The 20,421-nt window shown below is 37.7% G+C and overlaps 1 long non-coding RNA gene across 2 annotated transcripts in view; it reads left to right on the top strand.

The window, feature by feature from the left end:
* Nucleotides 1-20,035, top strand: part of LOC311304880 — a 44,751-nt gene extending 24,716 nt beyond the window's left edge. For both annotated transcript variants that reach the window (XR_014629955.1, XR_014629956.1), the window contains one exon: nt 18,834-20,035. This is a non-coding gene — a long non-coding RNA (uncharacterized lncRNA). The remainder of the gene's footprint in view (nt 1-18,833) is intronic.
* The last annotated feature ends 386 nt before the right edge of the window (nt 20,036-20,421 follow it).

The raw sequence follows: 20,421 nt of genomic DNA, 5'->3' as shown, positions 1-20,421 counted from the left end.
TAGTTAAAAACTGTTGGGTAGACGGCCCATGAGACAAATGTTAATTCCTGGTGTAAATAGAGCTAGAAGTAACTGGCCTTTTCTCAAGCTTCATCTGCTGAACCTGCTGAATCATCATGAGTCATGTGAGAAATATCTTACCTGATGAATTGAGATTATTGAGAACTGAAGCAAAACCACAGGAGTAGTGTTAAACATCTCCCAGGGCATTAAATCCAACCAATAGTTAAAGTAATGGCGGTGATGCATGTCTAATTAAGGACTTCATTGTGCTTCGAGGCATATACAAATGTCTAAAATAACTAAATGATGATAATATCAGACACGTGTGTATTCATTCTGTAATCAAGTGTAAACCTCTGCAGCACACAGAACACAAATCAAGTAATGATGTTACTTGAAGAAGACAGTTGGTTACTTCATAAAATAATCTTGATTAGGATAGAATGCGCATGATAAACATAAGTCTAAACCAAAACAATATCAAACTTTAATTTAAAGTAAACGTTGCTAAACTGATTACTGCTCCTCTATTAATACTGAATCATGTAGAAATTAAGTTATTGTTTGGCTGTTTTACATCAGTTTAAAGACACAGTGACCTCTTTGGTGTTCTGTTTTTTCTGCTTTGTTCAGATCCGATAAGATCAGATTGCTGGGCTACGTTGTGTTTATTATGTTTTGTCATGTGAAAAGATCTTTAACAACAGAACATAGTGAACTTGAAGGAGTAAAGGGTACAGGAACAGCTTCACACCCTTGGTCTGACAACAGAAGATGTCTTTAAGGAGCTTTTTGAAGATATTTGTTCATGTCTTGAGCATTTGTGAAGCAAGATATCCAGTTACTTTGGTCAAAATCTGACAACAACAATTCCTGTGAAGTCAGGCCAAGGGTCTCTGAATTTCCCAATAGTTGGCAATAACACCTTAGCTTACTTTGGCAGTGGCGGGTGGAATGTCTTGCCATAGGGATAAAGATGATTACATGATATGAATAGGTATATGTACACTAACATTCAAAAGTTAGGGGTCGGTAAGCTTAAAAAAAAAAGAAGTCTCATGTTCTCCAAGGCTGAATTTATATGATACAATTACAGTAAAAATGGTAATATTGTGAATTATTATTAAATAAGTATTCTTTTGATGGCAAAGCTGAATTTTCAGCATCATTACTCCAGTTTTCAGTGTCACATGAAGATTTTCTGCTCAAGAGACATTTCTGATTATTATCAAAGTTGACAGTTGTGCTGCTTTTCCAGGATACTTGGATAAATAGAAAGCTCAAAAGAACAGCATTTATTTGAAATGTTTTGTATTTACTGTCACTTTTGATTAATTTAATGCATAATTTCTGAATAAAAGTATTACATTCTTTCTTTCAAAAAAAGTCTTACTAACAAACTCCAAACTTTTGACCAGTATTACATTTTGTTCAGTTGAGAATTCGAAGTTCATTTCCACCTCAAGAGTAAAATATATATTTTTTTATCTTATTGCCATTTTAAATCTCCCAATTGCAACTTTATTTCTCCTAATTGCAACTTCATAATTCACAAAAGCGACTTTTTCTTGCAATTGCTGCTTTTAAAGGTTTTGCTCTCATAGAAATCAGATATGAGATGTACCAGTACGATTCCCAGTCCAGAATAGATTGTAAAGGTTTGTTTTTAATGGTATAGATGAGGTTTTTTTTTTTTTGGAAAGAACCTTTGTACTTTTTTGTCCATTTTTGTTTCATTCAATGAGCTAAATCTCAATGATCAGCTATTGCGGGTTCGATTCATAATCTGTAACGGAATGTGTAAGTGCGTATAACTGTTTCTTTAATCTGCTTTTAAAATAGTTTTTTTAGCCTACTGAGATGATGGACGATGATGATGCGTAATAGCATTAGTCGTGTGAGTTCAGCAAATTGCTTCCAGAGCAATATTCAGCATAGACCCACAGAAAAAACTGGAACAGAAAACAACAGATGTGGTTAAGACCTGGTAGAGTTGTTGTCTAATATCTTAGGTGGTCTATCTTATTCAGTAATGGGAGTTTAAGATTAGGAAATTCCACTTAAATGCAGCAAGAAACGGCAGCAAAGTGCCTCCCGCAGAGTGATGCTGTCGACTCTTGGGAAAAGGAAAGTTTATCTTTTTTTTTTATTGAGGCTATCATTGGAATTGTATCAGGCCACACAAAAAGAGCACTTAATGCCTTTGTGCAGGCCCTAGCAAACATAAGGCATTTATTAATATGGATTCCAAATGATTAACAGGGCAGTACTGAAGAAGGCAGTCTGGGTTTAGTTGGGAGCTGGAGGAGGGAACGGGCATCAATCAGCTCTCTGAAAACAGACGTTTCCCTTCTCCCCCCGAAGGCTCTGTGGCAGGTGGTTCACATTTTATACAGCATATAATTGAATAATAATAATAACAACACAAATTCAGTATGAAATGGAAAATTCATCCTGGGAACACAAGTTTCCAACATGATTCCATCCTTGACTGAACCTCATGACACCGTGTACGTCAGGTGAGAGTTGGAATGAAAGGGCTCATGGGTGATAAATCCCAACACTGTTTTATAGCTGACATGGAATTTTGCTCTTTATAGGACAGCGCTTAAATATAATGAAAGTGTTCCTATCTAATAATTTTCCTTTTTTAATCCTTTTTCACATTTTGGGGGTGAACTTGGCATTTTAGAAGTTGGTCTATTGTTACTCTGATTAGAGGGAAGTATTGTGCTTATTGTAATGAACTTTAAAGATTTTCTGAGCATGCATGTGTTAAATGTAGAGTTAACAAAAACTGGACTGGAGCATAGAGGAAAGGGAATGGATTGATAAAATGAACTGCCAACCAATGTATTTCTTTTTTAGACCTAGTTTAAACCCCTGGCAACAGTGGATTTGTATGGAATTCCAAAGTTGACAGAATGATAATAAATACATAGAAGAAATGTAAAAAAAAGAAGAAGAAAGAAATACATGAATAAATATACAAAGAAATGCTTAATTTTTTACATTTCTTCATTTATTTATGTATTTATTTACTATTTTGTCAGCTTTGGAATTCCATAGATTTGGGGCATTTGAATATAGAATCTGATTTGTTGTGAAATATGGTGTGGTTTTTTTTTTCTGGTAATGTTGTTGTTGGTACTGTAGTTGTCAAAACTACGTTTAATGGAAGTCTAAGAATAGCACAGTTTTACGAATTCCCATCATATGCACAAAATTCATATGAAATTATGTATTGTTCAGAGTGCAAATGTGTTTTTTTTGGCCTTACATAAAATAAGCAAGGGCCCAATAAAAGAACCTGGTGTTCTCTTGTAAAATTGTGAATAGCTCAATAATTAATCATTGAATCAATTTTATTATGCCCACTGCATTTTACAGCTCAGAGTCTGGATGTATTTGCAGTTACTGGAATCAAAGTTTTATTACAGAGCCAACATACTGTTCCGGTTGTTTCAAAGAAATGCCTTGGTACCTTGTAGGCATTATACAACAACATATTAACAGCAATAGTGAGACAATTAAAGCCCATGTGTTCAATATTTTCAGGCTATTATTATTATTTTTTTTTTATGTTCTTTTAATGATCTGCTGCTGTCAGATTTTTTACACTGCAACAAATTATTATTTTTTTCTAACTAGTGTCTTTTCCAGTAATATCATATTTTGATCAATACATTCAAGCAAAATTGCGTTAGTTAGCTTTATACAAGCACATATTATTTGCCAATGTGCGAATAATACACTTCTATCAAAATTACTGAAAGTTCATACGTTTGGATTATGTTATAGGTTATTTTAATGTTTTTGAAAGTTTCTTATGCTCGCCAAGGCTGTATGACTATTTTCTATTTTAATGAAATGTGGTAATTTATTCTTGCATTTTCAGCATCATTACAGTCTTAAGTCGCATGATCCTTCAGAAATCATTCTAATATGCAGATTTTCTGCTCTTACACATTTCTTATTATATTATCACATTTGAAAACAGTTGTGCTGCTTAATATTTTTGTGGAAACTGTGGTACGTTTTTTCAGCATTCTTTGATGAATAGAAAGTTTAAAAGAACAGTATTTATTTGAGATTATAAATTACTTTACTTTCACTTTGTATGACTTTATTGCATCCTTGCTGAATAAAATATCGATTACTGTATGGTAAAGAACAGTACTGTACCTTTTCATATAACAAGTCTTCAATCCAGATACAATTTTGCTTTCCAATATAAGGGGTCAGGTTTTGGCTCATTAGAATAGCCTGTTAGCTCCTATGGATATAATATATTCATATACAGTAGAATGTTAAGGCTAATTGCTATACTGTGTGTGCTATCGTGGTGTTGTCATAACATTATTTTCTTGCAGCTCCAGAGTGATTGGTCACACAGCCCTTATAGCTCAGGTGATTTGTTCAAAAACCCGCAAAGATTGGAAAGCAACTGCCTTTAGATGAATGGGAATGCCATCAGATTGCTTTATCTAGGTATTGTAGACCGCCTTGCAGGCTTACTCAATTAAAAGTCACTTGTGTATTATGTTACTATGTTACATGAGTTGAAGCTTGCACAGTGCTTAATCATCTTATGCATTAGCATCACATATTTCTTCTTCACATATTTCTACAAGTTCGCTTCTTTCATTTTTAGAACAACAAAGCTCAGAACTGACTTTTCACTTTGATTTAAATAAGCGTTTAATTTGAGAGGCCCTCTGTGGTTTGGCCGCCTGCTGCTGTTTGTGCAGCGTAGTGGAGATGCTTTACGACGATAAAGCACGAGAGAAGCTTTAGTGCACTGCATCACCAAATGACTGGTGTTCTGGAGTCAGCCAAGAAATACTATAAAATCGATGTGGTCACCGGTGAAGTTGTGCGGCAGAGAGCTGAGGGTTTGGCTCTTTGCAAAGAGGCAGGCACAAAGAAAAAAATTACTGAGTGATTCAATGTGGCACAGTCACCATGTAAAAGCTACGTGTCAACCCCGGTGACCTCTGTAAAACTCTGCTCCATGTGCCACTCATATCCGACCTCAACACACAGTGAGAAAAACGGCTGCAGGCTATTTAGCGGGTGGTCTCTCGCTCTCGGCCCATTGGTGGGAGAGGGAAGCTCATATATCAAAGAGTTGGTTTGAACAGGTAACATCCAGTTACACTGCAAAAAAAGTATTTTTAGTCTGTTGTTATTTTGTTTCCGGTGAAAATTTCTAAATATATTTCAAACATGGTCAGTTTACTTGTGAATCAAAATTTCTGTAAAATCATTTCAAAACAATTATATTAAAGCTGCAGTCTGCAGTTTTTCCTCTTTGTCGCCATCTCTGTTCGAAATCTGCAATTGCAGTTATTCGCGGAATTATCAACTTTACGTGCGTTGTGCCTCGGGATGGCACAGCGCGGATGAATCCAATGTTTTGAGGAGAATGTGCGGCTGTCAATCGCCGCGCCGGTGTGGATACTGTCATTCGCAATCACAGATTCTACTTTTTGGAAGTATGACCAACATAAGAATTTTCACCGGAAAATGTCGTCTGAACAACTAAGTAACATCCACTTTTGTTCTGACCAACTAAGGGGAAAAAAGCATTGCAGTAAATCGCGCCGATTAAATCTAACGATCGCTTATCATATCACGTCAAACCGTGTAAATTAAACTTAGTTCTCAAATTGTTAATGTTAACAACATCAGCATTGCGAGACTACATTTAATGCCCTTACGATATTTATCCTTGTATTCGCATGGGCCGGTTGCAGTCTCTTTTTTTCTCCGAAGTCTTTCGCGTTTTACAACGGGCGAATCTCCAGTTGTCACTGGCGATTGTCATTTGAACCTTTCTGGATCCGCCATCAAATTGATAAGTTTAATTATATCAAGTGCTGTGAGAAAAGGCTATAAATCTCCACCTCCAACATCCTCACACGCAACATAGCCTACTAGCCGAGACACCTTCTTTATGTGTACAGATGTGACGTAATGACGCAAAGACATGCTCGAATTTCCCGCGGAAATCCACCAGTACCACTGGATATAAAAAACATTATTACAAGCTTACCGTTTAGAATCGAGCTAAGGCAAGCAGATAGTTTTGAACACTGGCTGGTTATGTACTTGCTCAAAAAAATATGTTGGATTTTGGATAATTTTTAACCCAAAAAAGCTACGGACTGCAGCTTTAAGTTTTTTTTTTTTTTTTTTTTTTTTTTTTTACCCCACCAACATTTATTTATTTATTTTTAATGTATTTCATTTTTTACATTTTGCTTAAGTTGTGTTTGTTTGCTTATGCTTAAAAAAAAAAAGCACTTTGTTGATGGGATAAGAAAAATAGTAAGATTGTTTTCTATTAAAACAATTCCTAATATCTTAATTTTGCTTAATTATATATACAGTATATATCAGTGCTGTCAAATTGATTAAGGTGTGTATATATATATATATATATATATATATATATATATATATATATATATATATATATAGATAGATAGATAGATAGAGATAGATATAGATATAGATAGATAGATATAGATAGATAGATAGATATAGATAGATATAGATATATACAGATGTAAATATATAGATGTGTATATATATACACACACACAGACATATATTGTTGACAAAAAAGTTGTTTACATAATATATGTATGTGAATACATATAAATTATTTTTATATATATATATATATATATATATATATATATATATATACACTCACCTAAAGGATTATTAGGAACACCTGTTCAATTTCTCATTAATGCAATTATCTAATCAACCAATCACATGGCAGTTGCTTCAATGCATTTAGGGGTGTGGTCCTGGTCAAGACAATCTCCTGAACTCCAAACTGAATGTCAGAATGGGAAAGAAAGGTGATTTAAGCAATTTTGAGCGTGGCATGGTTGTTGGTGCCAGACGGGCCGGTCTGAGTATTTCACAATCTGCTCAGTTACCGGGATTTTCACGCACAACCATTTCTAGGGTTTACAAAGAATGGTGTGAAAAGGGAAAAACATCCAGTATGCGGCAGTCCTGTGGGCGAAAATGCCTTGTTGATGCTAGAGGTCAGAGGAGAATGGGCCGACTGATTCAAGCTGATAGAAGAGCAACTTTGACTGAAATAACCACTCGTTACAACCGAGGTATGCAGCAAAGCATTTGTGAAGCCACAACACGCACAGCCTTGAGGCGGATGGGCTACAACAGCAGAAGACCCCACCGGGTACCACTCATCTCCACTACAAATTGGAAAAAGAGGCTACAATTTGCACGAGCTCACCAAAATTGGACAGTTGAAGACTGGAAAAATGTTGCCTGGTCTGATGAGTCTCGATTTCTGTTGAGACATTCAGATGGTAGAGTCAGAATTTGGTGTAAACAGAATGAGAACATGGATCCATCATGCCTTGTTACCACTGTGCAGGCTGGTGGTGGTGGTGTAATGGTGTGGGGGATGTTTTCTTGGCACACTTTAGGCCCCTTAGTGCCAATTGGGCATCGTTTAAATGCCATGGCCTACCTGAGTATTGTTTCTGATCATGTCCATCCCTTTATGACCACCATGTACCCATCCTCTGATGGCTACTTCCAGCAGGATAATGCACCATGTCACAAAGCTCGAATCATTTCAAATTGGTTTCTTGAACATGACAATGAGTTCACTGTACTAAAATGGCCCCCACAGTCACCAGATCTCAACCCAATAGAGCATCTTTGGGATGTGGTGGAACGGGAGCTTCGTGCCCTGGATGTGCATCCCACAAATCTCCATCAACTACAAGATGCTATCCTATCAATATGGGCCAACATTTCTAAAGAATGCTTTCAGCACCTTGTTGAATCAATGCCACGTAGAATTAAGGCAGTTCTGAAGGCAAAAGGGGGTCAAACACAGTATTAGTATGGTGTTCCTAATAATCCTTTAGGTGAGTGTGTATATATATATATATAATTTATATATAATTTATATGTATTCACATACATATATTATGTAAACAACTTTTTTAGATGATTTTATAAGGACTCGGTGGGGTTGCTTTGTTCCATTTGTGAACCTGACCCTTGACTAGAAATAGCTTTGAGAGATGCAATAAAAAAGGCTCCTTTTCAGCCATATGAATTTCATTCAAATAACAACAAAAACCTGAAACACAAGGAGAAAATAAGCCCTGAGTTTTCCCATGACAGAGGATAAAACATTTTCTGCCAAACATGCACACAGTTATGCTAATTTTAAAAAGAAAAAGCTGTTTTTTTGTGTGGTTTTTTAAATTATTTTTTTAAATGTATTTTTAGGTATTGTTGCAGACCATGATGGGCCTATTTAAAAAAAGACATGCGTGAAAGCTGTTGACTCTTCTGTCAGACAGCTTTAAGTGCCTGAGAAAAGTGTGTGGTCCTGATTCAGTAGTATATATAATGGGGTATAAAGCCTGTGGTAAACAACTTGATGATACTTAACTCGAAACATAACTTGATGTTTTGTTCACTGCACACACTCACACCCCAAGCTGTCTTGTCTAGTTATGTATTAAAAACGTATGTTTCCAAAAATGAACATAACTGCTTCAAAATTAGCGTTTTAGCTATGGGTGTGTAGTTTACGTTGTAGAACAAAACGTCAAAGTATAGTCAAGTTATGTTTACCACAGGCTTTATTTTACACATAAAATCCCATTACAAATCTCATAAGATCCAGCGGTGAATTAGACTTCTTGGTTCTTCATACCTGCACCATTCCATGTCAGTGCAATTATTCTAACAGTTATTTCGTATCAAGTTACTAAAATAGAAGTCTCTCATCTCAGAAAAACGAACTTTCCTGTCCTATCAGACATTTTACTGTGCTCGTAGCGCACACTCTTCAATTACATGCGCAAATGCGGAGGTGCCCGTTGTAGCCTATATTACTTCACTATAGAGCAGAATACTTCACTTCACAAATAAATTACGAGCATGCAACTTAGTAGTTGTAAAAGTAATAATATTACCAAAAAGTACCAATCAATTAAGTAAGTTTGTGTGTTAGGAAGGATTTGCATGCAGGTATGATGCTCATATTCTTCAGGATCAGTGTCCATAATATGTTTCATTAACAGTTTTATTTACAAACTAGTTCGGGAGTGCTATTTAATACCCTTACCTTATAGCCTACTGTTTATTCATCAGTATTAGTCATATTATTACAATTTGTGTGTGTGTGTCAACCATTTTTGCGAAATAAATTTGCTTGGTTTTTATCATTTTTTAGGAATTAGGTCAAATGTAAAAAAAAAATAAAAATAAAATAAAATTGGGTCATGGACTCACGGCCTAATGACCATCGAAAAATGTGTGGGTCCCATGGTCAATCCAGTTGAGAACCACTGCTTTGGACCTTAATAGGATTGAGTGATTCAGGTATGAATTCTTCTCACATATGTGTACTATTACAAGATTTACATAAATCTGGTTTGGGACCAATAACTGGGATCACAAGGAACAAGATTGCTATTTTTAGAAAAAAGGATATATTTAATCATCGTAATATTAAATAAAATGCGCATTACCTCTTGTGACTAACCACGAGGTGGATTTCCAGAGGTATGTGTCTGCGGGTTGAAAAATGTTAAGCAGTCTCACATGGTTCAGAAGATAAATGGAGGGCATGAAGGTCTCTGGAAAGTGTGAACTGGGATAAATTAGTATTGGATCTTAACTGCCAGTTAGGTGGCATGGCAGCATTCTTGCTTAATTTCTTTTCGTCAAGAGCTTCTGGGGCTTAAAGCATGTGTCATTTTTTTAAATGCAGTGCCCTTCAAAAGTTAGGGGTCAGTATGTTTTTTTGAGTGTTTTTTGTTGTTGTTGTTGTTGTTGTTGAAAAAGAAGTCTCTTATACTCACCAGTACAATTATAATTTATTTTAAAAATGTTTTTCTAATTAAAAAATATAATTAATTGCTGGAATGCCAAAGCTGAATTTTCAGCATCATTACTTCAGTCTTCAGTGCCACATGATCCTTCAGAAATCATTCTAGAATGCTGATTTAGTGCTTAAGAAACATTTATTATCAATGTTGAAAACCGTTTTATGGCAATATTTTTGTGGAAACTGTGAATTTTTTCTTTCTTTTTTCAGCATGTATTTAAAATAAAAAGTCTTTACTGACACTTGGGAATTATTATTATTATTTTTTTTTTTTTTAACGTTGCGGTTCAGGGCTTCTGTAGTAACCAAACAGTTTCGGTTAGCATTGACATCCACTATATAGACAAAAAAATTAAATATAAGTTAGGGATGTCCCGATCCGATCCACGGCATCGGTATCGTGCCGATACTGGCCCAGAACGCTAGATCGGATATCGGAGGGGAGAAAAAAAGATATCCGATACCTATGATCCCATACCTATTAGGGGTGGAACGGTACGTGTATTCGTATTGAACGTACGTTCGGTACATGCGTCACGGTTCGGTGCATGGATTTACACGGAGAATACACAGTATAAAAATAAATAAAACTCGCATGCACATTAATTAATGTAACGCGGAACTACTGTTAGATACGCGCATAGACATATGCGGGTTCTTTAGGGACACCTAATCTGTAGCCCCACCTTAGCTCTGAACGCGCGTCTATTTCGCTTCAAACGCTCACTTTATCATTATACGCACGAATGGATTCAAACTGTTCAAGCATCGAACTAAACGCGATAGACGCGAATTTGACGCTCTATTCACGTTTGGTGTGAACGCAGCAACATGAACAGGCTGCGATGTCAAGATTGCAATGCTGGAATGTGTGTGTGTGTGTGTGTCAGAGAGAGAGAGGCACGGGCGCGATCGAACAGTGGAAACATAAAAACATACACCGTCATTTTGTTCATACAGGACATCATTCAAACTGCAAAAAGTGTTTAGCCTACTTATATTTGTGTAAAACACAACATTGTGCTTTTGTCAAACTGTAAACTCTTGTCAAACTGTAACCTACAACTGTCACCCAATCAAAATCTCACACACACACAGACACACACACAAAAATTATCTCATCTTTTGGACATTCATCATATTGCATTGGTTTTCATTTCTTGTCCTAAAACAGAGCACTAATCTGTTTATTTTGAAGTTACACATTCTACATTGATTAAAAAAGAAAATCAAATGTGTTTTTAATGGTAGTATTATTTTATACAGAAATAAATGATTTATAATTCAGATGAGAATAAAGTTAAAGTTAATTAAAATTGTAAGGAAACAAATATATTGATTTGAAATATAGCAAATTAATTTTAAATTCATTCAGGTACAATAACCAAACATATCTCAAGGTCTTTTGAATAAAAGGTGGCAGTCTTTCATTATCAACTGTTGTTGTGGACTACATACTGGAGAAGTATTTGTTCTCCATTTGAGTGAGATGTTTTTATGTGGATAATTGAGCAAAGTGCTTCCATATATTTTATTATTAGTAGTATTAGTTCAAGAATAAAATAAAAATATCGGATTAGGGCTGCACGATATTGGAAAAAAATTACATTGCGATATTTTTTTTCCCAACGATACATATCGCGATATTGCAAGCCATCAATCCAGGCTAAAGTCAATAATTCCCATTCCATGTTATTAATAATTTCACTAATAAGCAAGCTTCATTACAAGTAAAAAAAAAAGGCCACTTAATATTTTATTCCAGAAACATATTTCTCTCAGAATTCGGTGAACGTTCTTCACAGGACCTAACGTTCTTCAGGTTCTAGGACCCGAAAAATTATGTTTTCTGTGCTGATTCAGTGACGCGTTCATGTAAACGGCACCTATAACCAGCAAAAGTAATGATTAATAATATGTAAAATATTGCGATGTGACATTTTAATTGTTTATTAATAAACAAGTGTTTTCTGTAAAGATTAAGTTGACAATACTGACTCGCGATCTTCGCAGCAGTGATCGGGAGAAATGCACTTTTCATACAGATTAGGCTATTATTATTATTTTTTTAATGGTTCTGTTTAAAAGTAGAGATTTCTGTAGATAATAGTAATATTTCTATTTTATTATTATTATTATTATTATTATTAGGTGTGTGAGGCGAGTAGGCTACCTTTTATGCTGAGTTGCGGTTCATGGATGATAGCTTATAATCTCCAGTTCAGGCGCTGGCTGCTATAGGCTATTTAATATTTATTTATTAAATCCAGGAAATTGGATAATGAAATACTGATTAAAATTAAGATACAATTAATACGAAACGAAATTCGTTTTAAAGAAAGGCTTTGTGCTTTCTGTTTGAGGTATCTGTGAAAGTTTTAAAGCAGTCTTTTACTGCCGCTTTCATAACGGTCGCGTCCTTAATAACATTGTTTTTTCCTCATAAATGCGAACACGAAAAATAAACGACTTTAAAAAAAAAAAAACATCCACAACTTTATAACACTCCAGCAAAGTAGCCTACCTCTTTTTGGTCAACATCCTCCTTTTTGTAGACGAAATAGGCTAGTCCCAAATAGCTGATTTTGACTTTTTTGCGGCGGATCCTCTTCGTTGCGCATTTTTAGCTAGGATTGCCAGTGAATGTTGGCTGTGAGCGGTGAGCTGCGGCACAGCGAACCAATCACTGTGCAGGCACGCGGAACGCGTATGTCACCCCAGCAAAAAGCCATACAACAATCTCGTGTTTACTGTGTGCTACTAACGTTACCCTTCACATCGCATGTTCCGGCGATGTGACTATCGCTCATTCGCACATCGCGATGTCGATGTTAAAACAGAATATCGTTCAGCCCTATATCGGATTGATATCGGTATCGGCAAATAGCCAAAGCTGCGACATCGGTATCGTATCGGAAGTGAAAAAGTGGTATCGGGACATCCCTAATAGAAGTCAATGAGAACCGAAACAGTTTGGTTACCAACATTCTTATTTTGTGCTCAGCAGGAAAAAAGTAATAGTTGTGGAAAGATATGAGGATGAGTATTAGTAATGACGACAAAATTTTCATTTTTGGGCGGAGAAGGTACACTACTATAACATTCATACAGGTTTTGAACAACAAGTAATGATAACAGAATTTTGAATGAACTAAGTAAGGCTTTTGTAGTTTAATCCACTCTGTGGCAGCATCAAAACTTAGCTTTGTTCAAGCATCTCAACCAGCCTGACAAAGCAACATTGACTCAAACTTCTATGCAGTTGCGAAGGTGTTTGAACTTTGAAGTGGTTTCTATAGGTTCACACAGAACGCGTTGTTGCTGTTAAAAATGCAAGACGCAGTTCAGTGGAAAGGAAAAAAAGTGCAAGGTCTAGAGATGTGTTTTTTAAAATTTGAACTTATTTTAACGTGCAGTGGTTAAACGTCCGTCTGGTGCATGTTTACATTGAAAAGCAATGGAAAAGTTGCGCAGTGGAATGGAAAAACGCGTTCTGTGTGAATAAGGCCTCAAATCTTTAAGATGTTTTGATCCACTATATTGCCAAATTGTCCAGTATTGGGACACTCCTCCAAATCATTGAATTCAGGTGATCCAATAACTTCCATGGCCACAGTTGTATAAAATAAAAACTAGGCATGCAGACTGCTTCTACAAACATTAATGATAGAATGGGTCGCTCTCAGGAGCTCAGTGAATTCAAGCGTGGTACCGTGATAGGTTGCCAAGTGCAATGCAAAGTGTCAGATGCAGTGGTGTAAAGCATGCCACCACTGGACTCTAGAGCAGTGGATATCTGTTCTCTGGACTGACGTATCACGCTTCTCTGTCTGGCAATCTGATGGACGAGTCTGGGTTTGGCGGTTGCTAGGAGAACGGTACTTACCTGACTGCATTTTGCCAAGTGTAATGTTTGGTGGAGGGGGGATTATGGTGTGGGGTTGTTTTTCAGGGGTTGGGCTTGGCCCCTTAGTTCCAGTGAAAGGAACTCTTAATGCTTCAGCATACCAAGACATTTTGGACAATTTCATGCTCCCAACTTTGCGGGAACAGTTGGCGATGGCTTCTTTCTGTTTCAACATGACTGCACACCAGTGCACAAAGCAAGGCCCATAAAGACATGGATGAGCGAGTTTGGTGTGGAGGAACTTGACTGGCCTGCACAGAGTCCTGACCTCAACCCGATAGAACACCTTTGGGATGAATTAGAGAGAAGACTGCGAGCCAGGTCTTCTCGTCCAACATCAGTGCCTGACCTCACAAATGCGCTTCTAGAAGAATGGAAAAAAATTCCCATAAACACACTCCTAAACCTTGTGGAAAGCCTTCCCAGAAGAGTTGAAGCTGTTATAACTGCAAAGGGTGGGCCAACTCCATATTAAACCCTACGGATTAAGAATGGGATGTCATTAAAGTTCATGTGCATGTAAAGGCAGACGTCTCAAAACCTTTGGCAATATAGTGTATATGGTTATGGGATTTTTTGATGGTTGTATTGCCTGCCAGAATGATTCCACAGATCTCAATAAGCTTTGTGGTTTTAGCATAGCATATATAAAAAGATACAATATGAGCAATAATATGCCATAGCAGTCTTCCAAACATGCTTCCCAAACAATCATACTGCCCCTTTCATGCCCCATCTTTTATCGTCAGGTCAAACAGGTAGTCTTGCCCTAAACTCATGCCATTGGATTGCTGGATGTTGGATTCCTCAAACAAACAGAGATGTTGAAAGTGTTTACCCTTTGTGAGCAGTCAGTCATCCTATGAATGGCTCATTTGTAGTTGTCTTTCCATATTAAGCTGCAATTGGAGAATTATTTTAACATTTAAAAAAAGAAATAGACAATTCACCTTTAAGTACTGCATGGACACTGACAGACCTTTGGAAGTCATGCATATGCTTCTAAACATTACAGTTGTGGTTTTTAAATATTGTGTAAGCCAATATGATTCAGATTAGATCCAACGTGGCAGTTCATAGACAAAGTATCAGAGAGGCAGGGTTGGTCTAACTTTGAGACTTGCACAGTGAAGCGAGAGGGAGAGAGAGAATACTTGTTTGCTAGGAGTTTTTTTGCAAATGGACTTCAGCAGCACTGTAGAAAGGGAGAAGAAAGTAATTATTGTCAGTCCAGGCATGTTTTGTTTCCTTCTCACATCCATTTCAATAAATGTCCCTGTCCCATCCAGCCGAAAGAGCCTTAGCAACAGCAGGAGAGCTGGTTCAGACGTTGGCTCCGCGCATACAAATGACCGTAGTGCTTCTTTTCGGACAAGTTCAGGGACAGTTTGTGAATTCCTCAATGTTCTGATATCAAGGCTAATGTTTGTCCCCCACACAAGTATCCGAGGACAGTCTTGTTTTCAAGTTCTCTGTGGTTCTGGACTCTGATGGTAATTCCTCCCAGACAGCTGAGCCTGTGGACCATCTGTCCTTGTTCCACCTCTCCTTTAATCAGATCATTTGGACTGCGTGGCGTGTTCTTCCTTTTTAAAATGCAGCCTGAGTGCACAAACACAGGCCTTGCTGTATCTCGCATCATGGTTGCACTCACCACGCCGCCTTGCACGATGGTTTATTCTTAGTAGGGGGATTAAACCCAAGACACCACTCATTAATTTTAGAGCACATCCCTTTGCCAATTACATGAGGTTTAGTAAGTGGATAAGTAGATAATGAACCGGTCTTTAATGCCTTGTCTTTCCTCAGAACTCTCTGCCTTCTGCCTTCATATGCCAAGCTTTCAGCATTTTTAGGGAGGGGGGGTATTGTATTGGAAACAGATTCCTTTTGTCCCCCCAAATTAAGGGGAGAGTAAAATAAAATCTACAATTCAACACAAAAATTGAGAAATGCACCAGTGCTCTGATTGTATATATTCTCAGTGGTGCAAATTCAAACATGTTCCATTGCATTGGCAGATTATATTCCAAACTTGAAATAATTTTGGGTAAAACAAGTTTACATTTTGTGTTTTGTTTAAACTATTTATCAGTTCTTCTGGATTAGTTCGTTAAAAGAACCGTTCACCCAAAAATGAAAATTCTGACTGTATTTACTAACCTTCATGTCGTTCCAAACCCACATTTCTTTCTTTTTTCCATGAAACATAATAAGAGAAATTCTGAGGTATGTTTGCTATTTTCCGTGCAGTCAACTTGTCACCTTTATTTATATAGCGCTTTATACAATACAGATCATTTGAAAGCTCCTTCACAGTAATAGAAAAATAACAGAATCTTTGCAAACTTCATCAAATATGAGACAAATTCATTTTCTGCTGTAAAACAGCTCTAAAAAGACAATAGCATCATTCAGCTCAAGTCAGTTTAGTGTTGATTCAGTTCAGTTCAATAACTGTGTAAAGTTATAATTAAGAGATTAGTGATATAAGATATAAGCAGCACTACAGAAGGCAGTAGTGTCATGTTGAATTACGGTAACTCAGTTCAGTAACAGTGTCAATGTTGCAAAATTCATCAATTATGAAACAAAGTCGATCCAGCTAGAGGAGCTCTACAGAAGACAATAGTGTCATCCAGCTCAATTCAGTTCTCATCCCATAGTGTCAGTGCAGTGAAATTGATAATATTTCTGAAAAAAACTATATAGAATAAATGAATAACCCCCGGTTTCACAGACAAGGCTTAAAGCTATAGTAGGTAATCCTGTTCAGACACACTTTTTTTTATACTGGGTGAAATGGTCCTTCCATCCTGAGAGTAGTCAATACATTATGTGTTCAGAAAAAGGAATGAAAACAATCAGACCTCTGTAGCAGCTGCAGGACAGTAAAAACTCTGACCAATCACTGCCATTCGGTGCGAATGTAAAGAACCAATCAGATGCCTTCAGAGCCAGGAGGAGTGTCTTAGCAGTGTCAATCAAGTTCGCGTACGCGCTGATCGCCCCTCTCTTGCACAGCGCGTACCGTCATTCAAAATCAAGATTGCCGGTGTGCCGAGCAGCTGTGCTAATGGCGGACAAACAACCAAAACTGCCAATTTCTCGAGTGGAACCTGCTCATACAACAAAGACAGGTAAACGGAAAAAGACCGATGACGATAAACAAGCCCGTCGGAGCCCATTGACTCAGTGTTAAAACTCTAGCCGCATAACATACAGATAAAATGTCACGCACTGTGCAAAGCAACAATTGAAACCTGCTAACCTTATATCTAGCGACCTTATCCGTCGTCATCGGTGACCCTGCATGTTTACTAGCCTGCGCGTTCACGGCAGGCTCCGCTGTGGGGGGAACTTTACATAACAAAATACATGTTTAACAGCTAGTAGGCCTAACGTTATATGTTATGAATCTTACACGAAATTCATCTTCATCACAGTGCAACTAATGGAAATGGAAAAACGTGTATCAATGCAACCTGTTTTTAGCTTTGCCTTATAGTTATAACTAGCTCGTTAGCGAATCAAAAAATATATATTTTAAACTTTACCAATATCGATATGATAGCTTGATAGTGAGTAGGCTACTAAAATACATCTTATTTGTTTATATTCATAATGCTAAAGTTAGATTTTTTTATTACATGTGATTCTGACATGATGCTACATGCACTGCGCTCCTTCCTCTCCGCTCGTCTCAGGTAAATAATGCGTCTTCCAGCTCAGCTGTCGCAGTCGCGCGTTCATGTGTTTTGGGGGCGTGGCTTTGGAAGGACCCCAGAAGGGAGAGGGTGGACTGAATGGAAATAATGAGCTGTCTTTAAAACAGTCGTTAGAGGTCTACATACACTCGATTTTTATACTTTCTTTTTCAGAATACTTACATTTTAATTATGTATTGATATATACATAAAGTTTAAACAAATCTGAAAAATACGTTTTTTAGACCATTCTTACCTACCCCAGCTTTAAGCTAGCCCTGGACTAAAATGCATGTTTGAGCTGTTTTAACTGAAAGCAACTTGCACTGATGTATCTTAAAATATGTCAGTGCCGGTGTTTGGTCTCAAGATGCACGTTTATAAAAGCTACTTAAATGCCCTAATTGAACTAAGGCCTAATACTGGCTTAGTCTGTGAAACATGGCCTAGGTGTCTTTTGCTTGAAATCTTCAGTCCCCATTCTTTGCACAGTGACTGCATGGAAATAAGCTACAAGTGTTCTTCAATACTTCTCATTTTGGGTTCCATGAAAGAATGAAAATCTTACAGGTTTGGAACATCATGAGGGTAAGTAAATAATGCCTCTTTTTGTAATCTGTTTGTTTCTATACACCTCTCAGCCCTTGATGCACGAATGAATGCATTCCTCTGCTGTTCACTTCTCCATGGCACATAACTGCACATCACATCAAGGGCCAAGCATCTCTCACCCTCACGCTAAGCATAGCTGGGCTAAGTTTAGATCCAGTTTATATGTAAATCAAGCCTGAATGAAAATCCACCTTTTTTGTGGTCTCACCTACAAAGTTTGGCTTTTAGTGAGAGTAAAGCCCTGGTAAAAGTTAAAGAAAAGGGGAGGGAATGCACTTTGCAACCCCTCTAGGCTGCTAAATATTCTGGGACACTGGGCAAAACTCAGCTCAGAATAAATTTTCGGAGTGTGTTTTCTCTCGCCTTTTAAAAGAAGTGGTCTTGGAGGTATTGAAATACCTCGCATTGTCATGTGTTGTACAGATGTTGGGTGAAGCAGACAGAACTCAGAGCCTAGAGAAGGGATTGAAGCTGACATGTATTTATCCCATCTACCTTTTTTCAAGCATTCGAATAATAACAGATATCCGTAAGAGTTTTTAGTCTGAACTGATGTCCATCTGTAATCACTTTCAACAACATATTATTGGCTTTCATTGATGATGTGGGCCGAATTAGTTTGTGTTAGCAACGTTTACAATTTCTCACACGCACCTTTGCTTTGTTCCATTTCTTTTCTGTGTGCTTTCAGTGATGTGCGTAGGTTCCGAGCCATAAACCTCGAAAAAGTTCAAAACAATGAGGATAAGATGCTTTCCGCCGGGACATGGACTTGCGCAGAGAGCACTGAAAATAGAACGCTTCGCTATGGTCGACTGGGCGCAGCCAGTACAAGATGCAGTTCAGCAGAGAGCCAACAGGGACAAATCAACACCAGAGCCGAGGTGCAATGTTCTGTAAAGGCCAATCGTCTTGTTTATTTCCTAGCTTGTGTTTTGCACAGACAGATATGTAAATGTTTACACGTGCAGAAGACTGTAGGGCTTGGGGAGACGAGTGAGCCGAGCCCCTCAACTCTGACCTCGGGTGGGTCACCTCCCATTTGGATGGTACTGTATGAACTCGGAGCCCTTTCTGCCTGGTTTCAAGCACAGATGTTCCTGAGACATCGCCTGAGAGCGATAGATCAGGTCCATTTGTCATTTTCTTAATCATTATGTTACGCCCATAGATTTCGTCCCTGAGGAAGCATCACCATGGAACACACACAAACAGAGACTGCGGCCCAATCCCGAATGTGGTGACAAGCTAGACGGCCTTTTTTTGCGGAGCTCCAGACTAGAGGTGTTGCATATTCCGCATGCCTGAACGCTCACAGGATTACCAATGGGGCAAATAATGGGTTTTGGCCTCGCGACGACAGGCTATTTGAATAGCGATGTCGTGCATCAGTCTTTTTCAAACAACTCTGTGCTCCCAGCGTTAATGTTTACGGATCGCTCGCTGGTGTTTTCCTCCCGGCTACAGACTTTTTAATGAAAACTCTGCTTCTGGCCCTGTGCTAGTGTGTATGATTAAACATCTGTCCCTTTGAAACGCATGTCTGCGAGACGAATTATTCGATACTGGAGGTCGAGGAAGGAGGGGAGCGGAATCTAGCACGGCTGGATGTAAACACTCAGCTCAAATGCCCGGCCGTCCTTCTCAGGCGATAATTATTCCACTGATAGATTGATCGAGTGATGTGTTGTTTGTTAAGAGCACAGGTCGGAACTGCGTGACGTGAGTTGGAGTGGGAATGACAGATTGTTGGACCGCTGCGCTGTCCTGTTCACAACATGTGTTTTTTAACTGCTTTTGGGGTGGTCAGGGTTCGCATCGCACGGCAGCACGATTCAGATCATGTGTGAGGGAAATCGGTTACATCCAAACAGATGCGGGGAGAGAAACATGATTCTTAAAATTTAGTAAGAAAAAAAAAACACTTATGTTCTACAGTATGTAAATTTCCTATATAAATTAGATTCCACTTTGTTCACAAAAGCGCAATTTGGCCACCACAATTAAAGGGATAGTTCACCCAAAATGTTTTATTCTGTCATCATTTACTCACCCTGAAATTGTTCCAAACCAAAAGAAGAACATGTATACAAGAGAATATGGGTAACCAAACAGGTGAAAAAAATCACGTGCAAACACGCTTCCGTTATACAGTGTTTATGCTAATTAGTGACGTAAATTAGTTTTTCTTTGTTCGCAAAAGCAGTAATTGGCTGCCACAATTAAGTTCAAGTGAGCTTTATTGTCATCCCCATTGACTTCCATAATATGGGTGAAAA

The sequence above is a fragment of the Rutilus rutilus genome (genome assembly GCF_951802725.1).
Source record: "Rutilus rutilus genome assembly, chromosome: 15".
In the NCBI taxonomy this organism is placed as follows: domain Eukaryota; kingdom Metazoa; phylum Chordata; class Actinopteri; order Cypriniformes; family Leuciscidae; genus Rutilus; species Rutilus rutilus.
The sequence above is the reverse complement of the archived record's forward strand: the minus strand, read 5'-3'. Positions and strand labels throughout refer to the sequence as shown.